Genomic DNA, 12,865 nt, shown 5'->3' with positions numbered 1-12,865 from the left:
TAATGCAAGTTTTGTTAAGCTTTTGGAAATCAAAACAATCTAATTCATTGTATAAATAGAACATTTATATACATTCCCCCCATATCACTAGAAATAGGAGAATCATCTTTTACTTGTCAAAGAGAACGTGTCTTCCTCAAAAAATAAAAGAAAACATCCTACAGGTAAAATCATACTTAATGTGAAACACTTAATCTGTTTTCATTTTTTCCCAACATCCTACTTATTGGTCAAACACTGAATTTTTTTCTCATTTAATTCTATCATATTTGCATTAGCCCCTGCTCTATTACTGGAAACTCCAGTCAATCCAATTAGGTAAGAAAGCATAGCAAAAGTCATTTGGAAAATAATTAAAATTTTCTCTATTTCGAACACATAATTTTCTAGTTATTGGATTCCAAAGAGTCTTTAAAAAGCTTCTAGAAGTAATGAGTGAGTTTAAGAAGATCACATAATATTGAATCATAAATTGAATTCATAAAATCAATGTATGATTAGATGAAGCATGAGAGGCTGTGGACTCTGGGAAACAAACTGGAGGTTTTGGAAGGGAGAACGGTGGGGGGATGTGTGAGCCTGGTGGTGGGTATTAAGGAGGGCACTTATTGCATGGAACACTGGGTGTGGTGCATAAACAATCTTGGAACATAAAATAATAAAATAAAATTAAATTAAATTAAAATTTTATAAAAGTAATATTTTAAATCACACCAAAAATGAAGACCTTTAATATAAAATCCAACAATATATATGGTAGAGCTATGTCCTAAAAATGACAAAAATTGAAATCAGAGATCAGATTAAATGGAGATACATACAATATTCATGGATTAGGAAACATGATTTCTTACTACGTCAATTTTTACCAAATTATTTTGTACATTCAGCATATTTCCAAGACACGTCCCAGTAGGTACTTTATAGATATCATTAAGCTGACTCTAAAATATGCATGGAAAGCAAATTTGCTAGAATAATCAAAAATTTTTTTAAAAGAATGAGGTCTTGGGGTGCCTGGGTGACTCAGTGGGTTAAAGCCTCTGCCTTTGGTTCAGGTCATGATTCCAGGGTCCTGGGATTGATCCCCAAATCTGGCTCTCTGCTCAGCAGGAAGCCTGCTTCCTCCTCTCTCTGCCTGCCTCTCTGCCTACTTGTGATCTCTGTCTGTCAAATAAATAAATAAATAAATAAATAAATAAATAATCTTTAAAAAAAGAATGAGGTCTGTGGATTCACACTGTTTGATTTCAAGGCTTTCTATAAAGCTACACTAATTAGTGCTTTGTGGAATTGTTGAAAGAATACACAAATTAGTAGAACAGAGTCAAGAATGCAGGGATACACACACAAAAACACACACTCATATTTAACTGATTTCAACACAGATATCAAGTCAATTTAATGAGAGCTGATAAAATATGTAACAAATGATGCTGAACAAATATTGTGAACAACACAATATCCATGAAAAAGAAAAGGAGAGATCATTTCAAACTATACCTTAAAAACTTATACCATATACAAAAATTCAATCAAAATGAACATAGATCTAATGTGCAACCTAAAATGATAAAACTTTTAGAAGAAAACATGCAAAAACATTGTTAGATTGTTAGATGAAAATTTTTCAAAGAGGCTAAAGCATGAATCACAGAATAAAATATGGAAAAATGGATTTTATCATAATTTAAAACTTTAGCTCTTTATAAGTCACTGTAAAGAAAATGAAAAGATAAGACACAGACTGGGAGAAATAGTTGTAAAATATGTATATGATAAAGAACTGGAATCCAAAATATAGCACTGTTAAAATTAAATAAAGAGGAAAGAAACAACACACTTTTAAAAATAGGCAGCATAGTTAACCCTACATTTTACCAAAGATTACAAATAGCACATAAACATATGAAATTATGCTCAACATTGTTATTTTTTGGATAATGTGATAAAATTACATACCTATCAGAATGAGTAAATTAAAACAAAAACAAGGAAAAAAGCAATATCACATGCTTGAAAGAATGTGCAGCAATCAGAATTCTCATACCTACCCAGTGGAAATGCAAAATGTTACAGTTAATTTGTAAAAGTGTTAGACAATGATTATAAAAACAAACATATACTTATGACATGATTCAGCAATATCTTCCTTAGATATTTATCCAAGGAAAATGAAAACATATCCACACAAAAACTTGTATGTGAGTAATCACAGTTACTTTAGCCATAATCATTAATATTCCTAAATTATTCCAATGACCCTTAAGGAGAAAAGATTACAAATCATGGAGACATTCATACTTTGGAATACTACTCAGTAATAAAACTGAATGTGAATGGAACTCAGATACATGTTACAAAAGCATTATGAACAAATTTCAAATGCATTATGCTAATTAAGAGAAGCCAAAATCAAAAGGCTATTACAGTTTTTGATCCCATTTATGTTGGATAATACAAAAAAAAAAATCAAAACTATAGAAAGAAAAACATCAGTGAATGCCCCTGACTGGAGTTAGGGGTAGGAGATTAACTACAAAATTTTTCAGGTCGAAGAAAATGTTCTATATCTTGCCTGCGGTGGTGAATATATGACTATAAAATTTGACAAAATTCACAGCACTGAACACTTAAATAGATTATATTTTACTGCATAAGGGTTATACTTCAAAAATTCACCTTAAAAAAACTACTGTGATGAAAAATACAGCTGATATGCGATTACAGACTAGTCAGTGATGAAGTTGATACTGACTGCTGTGGATAAAGACAATGTTGACTATTTTCATCATATCTACAATGTTGATTGGGTGCCAGACACTATGTTGTTTTATAGACATTACCTTAAGAGTTTTTGACAGAATTGGGAATTATATGTAATAGAACCACTTTTTTCTTCACTGGGAAAATGAATTTCATATTAGTTAAATAGTAAGCCAAGACAACACAACTTAAAGGTGTCTGATAGGTCCATTAGATTCTAAAAGACATTCCCCTTTTTTTGTTGGCAGTGAGAAAATAGAAAGGAAAAGAGCTAAATATCTTAGTGAGAATTAAGAACCTGTTCTATTATTAGAAGAGCATGAGAAAGGTGGCAGAAAGATTAGATTCAAAGAAGGAAATATCAGAGTGGCTAATGACTATGGTGAACGTTGAATTGGAATGACAAATCAAAGCCTTAGAGATCAAATAAATGTGACGACATGCTCTTAGGAGGGTTATTAACACTTACACTGAGATTTTTGAGGTTGATGGCAAAAGGGGGACTTGCTTTACATTCAACTAAATATATTACAGTTAATTGACAAATTAGTTTGTGTATAAATTCATTTCCATATGATTGTATATTATAATACGAAGTCACAAACGGGGTGGTTTCTCAAAAGGAAACGAAAATATACTGGAACTGAAACACTAATATATATTTCTTGATTACTGGAAAGGAAGGGAGGAAGGAAGGAGGGAGGAGGGGAAGGAAGAGAGAGAGAAGCAAGGGAGAGAAAGAAAAATTAAGCCACCATGGTAGCCTGCAAACTGGAGGAAATATGAGCTTTTTAAAAGTTTAATAAATAAAAAGTTAAGAATGAAAGTGAGTATTGTCATCTTGATCCACAGGGAATTAAGTGCATAGATCTCTACATTTACCTCTGTAGCCTGACCTTAGGAAGCAGAAATAATTGAGAAAATGCTCACCGAATCTCATTATTAGAGAGCGAAATTACATAGAAAAACCTAATCCTGAAATCCTCATGCAGGTGAAGTCTCCTCGAAGACAAGCTTGTAGTCTACAGGGAGCTGACAAATGGAATTGTGTATGAGATTATCGGTCTCCCAGAGACTCGTGTATGCTCACTTTATTGGAACAGCAACAAGAGCGTCCATTTCCTGGCAATGAGAAGTGCCTGAAGAATTTATCTATCATCCAGGAGGAGTGTGAAAAATACCCTGTAATGTCTTTTAAAAAATATGTTCATTTGCTAGGAATGAAAATGGAGGACAGCTGCTATAACTGGTTTGAAATTCATTCTCTAATATGAAAAGGAAAGTTGCAAACATTGTACTAGGTTTAAGAAAAAAAATAAAAATCAAGAACCCTTGATCTTGCTGCAGAATATAAAACACTATGCAAAATAATTTTATTTTTCTTTTTTAGGACATTAGCTTTCTGGAATATGAATTATTCATAAAAGTAATAGTATTTTTTAAATGTAAAATGGAGAAGGTGCCAGAATGCTGTGTTGTAATATTAATGCATCTCTACATTTTTAAATGTTAATATTATTGTAAATAGAGAATGAATTATTGTAAAGTTCTAAATGTTTTACATATGTCATTTCGATGAATTATCTATGATAATGCAGGTTTTATTACTGTCCCTATTTTACAGAAGAAGAAGTGGAGGCAGAAGAGTGTGAACCACATATTCTGGAATCATAAAGAACATTTTTAGAAAATTCCTTACAGAGTTCTATAAAACTCTAGGAAAATTGTGCTTTGGCATGACCTCATCTTTAGCTGTGCTTCCACAAAAGTGCCCTTTTGCTGGTTTTTTGGAATGACCTACCTGGGCCTATTTAGTTGAGCAAGGATCCATTCTTAGATATTGTTCTGATATTCATGTCCCTCCTTTATCAAAATTTATTTGTTGGTATTCATTCCCTGAGGACCTAGCTAAGTAATTCCTCCTCACAGGCTAATGGAACAATGTACTACCTTCCCAGCTAATAGAGCTGCGTTTCAAAAGAGCCATTTTGGAGACATTAACTTATGACATTAACTTATGGAAAAGAATTGATATTGATGAAGAGACTTTTAGGCATCAGCAGGCCTCTTACTTAATATCTGAAGTACTTAGAAAGTCATTCTGCACTATTCTGCCTATAATGTACTTAGTGGTAACATTCAAGTCATCTGGGTAAAAGCTGGACTTTTAAACATCTGGGACCTCTAGAGCTATTCTAAATTGCCTTATCAAATTATAAAACGTCCATGTGATCAGAGGTTACCAATTTCAACAGAATTGTTTACTTTCAGGAGATGGATAGAGATTTTTGTTTGCACTTAGCTGTTGGGAACCTCTGATATACTCAACTCTGTGATCTTAAGTGGTGTTGCCATGAGAAATTGTACAAAATACAGTATATTTTGTTAACTGCAAAATATGCAGAAATCTTCCAACTTTGTCTGAGCAGTCCAGGTTCAGAACTATGCATGTACTGCCATTAATAAAGAAAACATCCTCATATTCTAATGTGATAGCTTAAAACATGATCAACCATAAATTTTTCTTTTAAAAAAAACCTCTGGCTATATACTGCAAATTATTTAATTATATGACATAATTTTGAATCAAACAATTGATAGTCACAAAGTATAGGTACCCAAATCATAGAAGTTTATTATTCTTGCTTTCAATATAAGTCTATAAAATCTTGAAAAAATTATGCAAATGTTATCATATTATTTTGTCACTAGTTATTAGGTGTTCACGAAGCAGAATGTTCACATGTCACATTTCAAAAGTGTGAATTTTTACGAAAAGAACTCTCAGAGTTACCTCAATAGCATAATTGAAAATGGATAGTCCCCAATATTTATTTTGACCTCGGAAAATTTGAGTTCAGACAATATATCCAAATTCACATTCTTTCAGTGAAAAACAAATTGAGTTCTGATCTAATGTATTCTATACTGAAAGGAGCATTGCATATATGCAGTATTCATATAAAATAGCATTATATCTTAGGGAAATTGTGAGTTGGATGGGACTTGCTTTTGAATCATATGTCCTGTTAATATCCACTTTCTTTTGTGTTTATTTCCTGAACAACAATTAGACTGGCTTTTAAGATACACCATATACATTATTAGGCAGCCCTATCCTGTTGCTTTTCTAATTTTATGTTTATATTATCTTTCATCTCTCTAGATATATACATATATTGAGAAAGAGACGTAGATATATACATATATGTGTGTATATGTATATATACATATGTGTGTGTGTATGTGTGTATATGTACATATACATATATATATATGTATATGTATATGTATATGTACATATACACACATACACACACACACACCCCTTAAACTAATCTCCAAAAGAACATTGATCACTGTCCCATATCTCGCACATTTCCACCATTTATTAGCTCTTCTATATGGCACTTTGGAAATATTGGAGATGAATATTTACTTCTTGAGTAACAATGATCTTTACCTGAAGATTATGTATATAATCATTTTAAGAATCTGTTATGGTAGTAACTACACTGAGGGTTTGTTGTTGTTGCTGTTGTTGTTGTTTTTTGACACAGAATATTTTATAATTTAAGAGATGCATATGTACTAAACCTGAAGCTGAAACGAAACACTGTGTTTATCAGGTGTTGCTTAATAGCTGAGAACCTTCTAAAATAGGCTTAGAGCTATCTGTGATACATAATCACTGACTTTTAAAAGTTCAGAAAAAGTTGTTATGGTTTATTTGGAGATATCATATAGTTTACCAAAGTCTCCTGGGCTTGTTGACATCCTAGATACTTTGTGAATGAGACCTTTTTTATTCTCCCTTCATTTGTTTAGCTCTTTACCTAATTGATTTTCTGTGCTAATACACTAAAGGTCTGAAGAAGGCAGTGCCTCAGGTGTGACAGATGAAATAAGGTGCTTTTAGTCATTGCTTTTATCCTCCGTGTCTAATGTGTTGGTTACAGCTGTGCAGTTTAACAGCAAAATCAATACATCATTTGCTGCAGGTACCTGAAAGAATTTGGAAGTCCTTCACTATTTTAACTATTAGATTTCCTCTGGAATTTTTATGTATGTATTCATTCATTCATTCATTCATTCATTCATTCATACATATGCTTTCTAATACTGAATGTTACAAAGTTAGTGATTTTTTCTTTCTCCCCTCTTGCCTTCTCTGCAAACACTGTCTTTCCCACTAGCTGGTTAAGTTACTTTTCTTTGGGTTTTGGAACATCTGCCAATCTAAATGAATCCTGTAAAGTGTAAAATAAATGTTTAAAAAATCTTTTCCATTTTGTCTAAATCATCTTTGAGCTTAAACATTTAGCATATGTTCTACTGAAAATGGAACCACTTTGTATTGTGCACGGAAGGCAGTATGTGTGGGGGCACTTGGGTAATTTCTCATGTAAATGGATGCTTATATTGCCAGTTTTCCATTTTACATTGGCAATGACATGGTTTCAGCCTGAAACAGGAAAAAAAAAAAATTCTCCTGATTAGAACATTTTCCCTATTCAATATTCTCTTGCATATATTTATATTCTCTCTTCTATTATTCTCCAAATGTTTAGCGCATGTTAGTTTTACTTTCATACCTTGAATATAAACTCCTAAGGGGTGGGGAATGTGACCCACCTCTCTCTCACCCTATACAGTTAGCACAAGCCCAAGATCTGGAATGAGGGCAGTTCATGCGGCTTTGAAGACTCACATAAAATTTATCAGGTTGATTTACTGTTAGTAGTTTCCTAGAAAAACCTGTTGAGTTTGTTTTTCTTTAACTGTTGAATTTTCTTTCCTACACTTATCCATGCCATATATAATTTATGAGAGTAGCGTCTTATGCAAGAATTTTATTTCAAAATGAACTTATTATTTTTTAAGTGCATTTAAAAAAATGACTAGCATGCTTATTTCAAAGAAGGTACATCTTTAGATGAAGTAGATATAATACAGTGGTGCTTAAGAAAACACACGATTCACCAACATTTATTCCATAATTTAGCATATTATTTGCAATAAACCTAATATTAAGTCTTACCATTTTAAATGTTAACATCTAGAAAGATTAAAGATTTATAAGTCTCCTCACCCATTTTTTTTTTTTAAGAAAAGAAGAAAAGAAAGGACAAATTTTAGGATATGTCATAATATAGTATGTAGGCTAATCTCTTCCTTGGTCTGCATCAGCATATATACAAAGGCCATGTTTATTCATAGTGATAACCCTGCAACAAAGTGAGACCTAAGATTAAAACTAACCCGGTTTAGGCTAGAGCTAATATTAACTCATTTTATATTATTTTGTTAAAACTGCATTTTAGTTTAATTCTAGCTATACTTTAAAAGTGTAATAATTCACAAATATGTAATTTCTCTCAGTTGACCAGAGAATTCAACTATATATCCTAATTATCAACCTTTCTTTTTCTTCTTTCTTTCTTTCATTATTTATTTATTTTGAGAAAGAGAGAGAAAGCACATGAGTGCAGGTGAGCGGCAGAGGTAGAGGGAGAGAGAGAATCTCAAGCAGACTCCCTGCTTAGTATGGAGCCTGATGTGGGGCTCAATCTCATAACCTTATATCATGACCTGAGCCAAAATAAGAGTTTGGCACTTAACCAACTGATCACCCAGGTGCCACACATTCTTGTTATATTTAAAACAAAACAAAAACAAAACAAAACAAAATAAAATAACACATTTTACAAGTTTTGAAAGTAGTACACCAAATTATCAAAATCATTATTTATTCTTGAATAGGATTTATTGTTACTCTTCTTGGATCTCTATAGAATATTATATTTGGATAGGTAAGTAGTATATGTTCATGTAGTTACACATAAATATATTTATGTCTCAACATATTTACATTAGCAATTATGTACCATTAATTTTTTCTTTCATTCAAGATGTCTCCATTAGTCACAAATAATTTTTCTTTTTTTAAAATTTTTATAATTATTTTATTTATTTACTTGACAGAGAGCGAGAAAGATCACAAGGAGGCAGAGAGGCAGGCGGGGGGTGGGGGGGAAACAGGCTCCCTGCTGAGCAGAGCCCCATGCGGGGCTCCATCCCAGGACCCCGAGATCACAACCTGAGCGGAAGGCAGAGGATTAACCCACTTAGCCACCCAGATACCCCTCAAATGATTTTTCTAAGGTGAGGAAAATTTATTTTCCTGAACATTCTGAGCTAGTCATACAGACAGGTTCAGTTTTATTTGTTAATTATACAAACTTGGGCTTAATTCCTCTGACCTAAGCAAATTAACAGACAGAGGCAGAATCTTGCAAAGGTTCTGTCTCTATAATAAAACAGATTCCTTACTAAAAAATAGAATTTTCTCTAAATTTTATTATTGATTACTTATCATTAAATAGTCAATTTGGTTTAGTTAATTGAGTAAAAAAAGTGACTCCTTATGCCTATTATTTTCATGTCTACTTGTGTTTGATTGTGTTGTTTTGGGCCAGAGATTGAAACTAGATTCCACAGAAACCTGGCTGAAACTAATTGTAGGACTAAAAGAATAGTGAATCAAACTATGTAATATCACCTAATCTAAAAGTGGGAAAAAGACTAAAGTCCTTCATGTTTTAGCAAAACATACCCATTTAGAGGCAATACAGCCTTGTTACAGAGACGCCATATTAGCATGCTCTAGACTGGAAGACACAAGTTATTTCTGGGCAGGAATAGATCTTCCCTTAAAGGGAAAGATTTTTTCACAATGCTTAAATGTAATTATGTTGGTGGGAATCAAACAGCCTCAGGCTGTCTGCATTTGCATTCCAATGGCATAATATTTTCATTGCTGCTCTCAAGCTGCTTTAATCTGTTTCATTATTTAAATTGGAGAGGTAGAAATTTTATATTGATGCTTTATATAAATTGATGCTTTGGCAATCTTGCCCAAAGTTAAATCATCAATCTTCTGAAAAATATGGCCAGGAAAATTGTAGACCTGATGTGGTTGTTAGTCAAGAAAGAAAAGTAGGCAATAACCTCATGAAAATCAGAAGTAAAAATATATAAAACCTTAATTCTTTAGGGATATAAAGGCCTAATAGGACATCTATATTCTTCCTTCCTTTCTGGGAAAGACTTACCTAAATAAGATATATATGTATTATGTGTCATCTTTTAGAATTAAATGACTAGCATTTATACAGCTACTACCATGTAATTTCTTCAAGCACACTAGAAGATACAAAGATGAATAAGACTTTAGTCACTGTACACTAGGAATTTTTAATCTATTGGTAGAGATTGTGTTGAGCACAGATATTAAGAATTTAAGCAATGAAAGGAGCAGACAAGGGACTGAATGGAACCTTATACTGAAAAATGGGCTGCTCAGTGCTATTTCCTTACAGTTCCCAAGAGGCAGCTACTCAACTTTTTTCAGCAACACACTTAATCTAGTGCATTCTTCAACACTGCTCGAATATGGTCACACAGCCATTTTTTCCTCTGGATGCACCCATGTTTATAATTCTACATGTAAGCTTCATCCTGGTCAAATTGTTTTTACCACCTACTAATATTTTTGTAGCATTCCATGATGTGTTTAAAACTGAGATAATAATTTAGAAATAAAATCCTCCTGGTTTTTATGATATCCAATCATATTCTAATGTGCTATCTCTGTTTCTGAAATCTGTCTTTATTAACCCCTAACAAAGTGTAGTGTTAGTTATTTTTGTTGTTTGCTCTGCTTAGCTCTATAGTGTCAGGTATGGTGGCGTATTCTCAAAACGTTAATGATTTGGGATGAACACAAGACCTGGAATTTAGTTTCAGATCAAATTATTTCCAAGTAGTTTTTTTCTTTTTTACTGTAGTAGATATAGCAGGAAAATTGGGCCTTAATAGGATATCTATATCTATTCTGAAGAATTCTTGATACTCTATACATCTTCCCAGGAAAGAATAGCTCTGGCTTAAGGTCTAACAGAAATATAGCTTCCTCCCCATCCAGCTAGGAACTATTATATAAAAAGCAGAACCTACTGATTTTGCAATGGCATAGAAATCTACCAAAAACCTTGAAAGGCAGGGCAGGTAATTGATTCTTCATTCATTAATTAAAGACATATATTGATTACCTACTAGGTACCAGCTAGAAGATAAGGGAACTGGGGCAGAGGAGGGTATAAAAATGGGTCTTGATCTCAATAAATCTGCCTTGAAAGAAGGAGAAAATCAGAGAGTCAATCAGACCAGTATATCTTTTAAGGGGCTCTTTTGTAATCTCAACTTAAATCTGACAGAGTGGTATATGTGATAGTGCCTTAAGACTATCCTAGTCTGGTTTCACTCTCTGGGGTATATGTAGGGATCATATTTCTTTGAGACTGCTTTGGGTTACTTCAGTAAGTTTACTAAAGGAGGGTAGAAAACTCAAGACATGTATAGCAAAACTTCTCCAATTCTATGACAATAAATTGGACTTAAATACATATACACCAATTTGGTATAACTGTGTATTGTTCACTCCCTATTTCTCACAACCAAATACAGATACAAAAAGCATATTTTTGGCATATTTTAAGAATATCCCTTGAAGAGACATGACTTAATGATGTATCGACATAAGAGAAGATACCTAAAAAGGCAGTTCATAGAATAGCTATGATCTTTGAAAAAAGAAAATGAGTTCTTGAGAGTCTCTAGGTATTTTTAAATAGTCTGCAAATTACATACTTTTTAGACTGTCACACAGTTAGCTTTTTCATTCAAGCACGACTATACTTTGTGAAGGTGCGGAAGGCAAGCATGTCTGTTGTCATCTAATTTTTACCTGACTATAGCCAATCAAGTAGCCTATGTCTATTCCCACAGTGCCTTACTGAGATAATGCATTATATGGTATTATACTTTCAGTAGAGGAAAAAAATAGGGTTTTCACTTTTAGCTCTCAGAGAAGAAAGGGTGAAGAGGCAAAGTCTTATAGGAGCATAGGAAAGTAATGAATTTGATACAGAGAAATCCACTCTCTAATTTGTTTTTGCCATTTTCCATAATAATCCCAATTGCACCTTTCAGAAAGGTACCTGAGCCTTCAGCATATGCTGTCTGAGCATAGGGAATAGGAAAAAAGGAAAAGAGTAAATGCATGACAAGAGCTAGATAAAAGTAGGGGCTTATCTTTTGTTCACCATTCCTATCCTCTACGGCCATACCCAGTTTCTATGAGCACTGCGCTGTTTCAGGACTTCTGTTGTGCAATTATTTGTAAGATGTCAATAAAAAAACAAAAATTATAGGAGGGCTATTTGCTTCCATAGATTGTTTTTCAGTAAATAGTTTTTTGGTGAGCTAGATTTACACCTTTGCAGACCAATCCAGCTATGGGTTCCAGCAATAGAACCACAAATGAACACAGACATCTGAATATTATCAAGGCATATAGTCATCCTATAAATGGCTCTTTTGTCTAGTTTTTCTATATATTTCTGCTTACATAGAATGTAACTCTAAATTGCCTTACCATAATGTTGAAATCAGTTGATCTATAAACCGCATGCACTATTTCAGCAAGACCAATTGTGGGAAGCAATCAGGTCTACTTAAATTTATAAAATGCAGTATTAATACAGTCCTTTGTAATGTGAAAAAGTCAAAGAAAATGAAAACCAATACCAGTTCTTTTTTTATATACATGCAAGCTGTCAAATCAGATAAAATGCTTGAATACCTGTTATTATAAAAGGAAAAGACTGCCTAGGTAGTGAGTATGACCCTCTTCAAGAAATTAAAAAATAAAATGGAATAAGGTTCATGTGGAAAACATTTTCAACATGAGTAGTGGTCCTTTTCCTCATATTTTCTGTATTCCATAGTATTTTGTTGCTCTATCAATTTCACTTGAGGAGGTTAGAGCCCATCCCCATAGCTGGAATTGATGAAAATCTATAATATGTCAAATTCTAGGCATACATCAAATAGCAAGTTCTTAAGAGTTACAAATGGTAAATTTTGAAGTTAGGTGTTTGGCAAGTAAAAGACACAATTTATTTTCTAGCAGTGCTCCCAGTGATTTCCCTCCTGATTTAATCTGAATGTTATTGACCTCTGGAATCTCAATGCA

The sequence above is a fragment of the Mustela putorius genome, unplaced genomic scaffold (assembly GCF_011764305.1).
Source record: "Mustela putorius furo isolate JIRA1106 unplaced genomic scaffold, ASM1176430v1.1 tig00000759_pilon_pilon_pilon, whole genome shotgun sequence".
Lineage (NCBI taxonomy): Eukaryota > Metazoa > Chordata > Mammalia > Carnivora > Mustelidae > Mustela > Mustela putorius.
The sequence above is the reverse complement of the archived record's forward strand: the minus strand, read 5'-3'. Positions refer to the sequence as shown.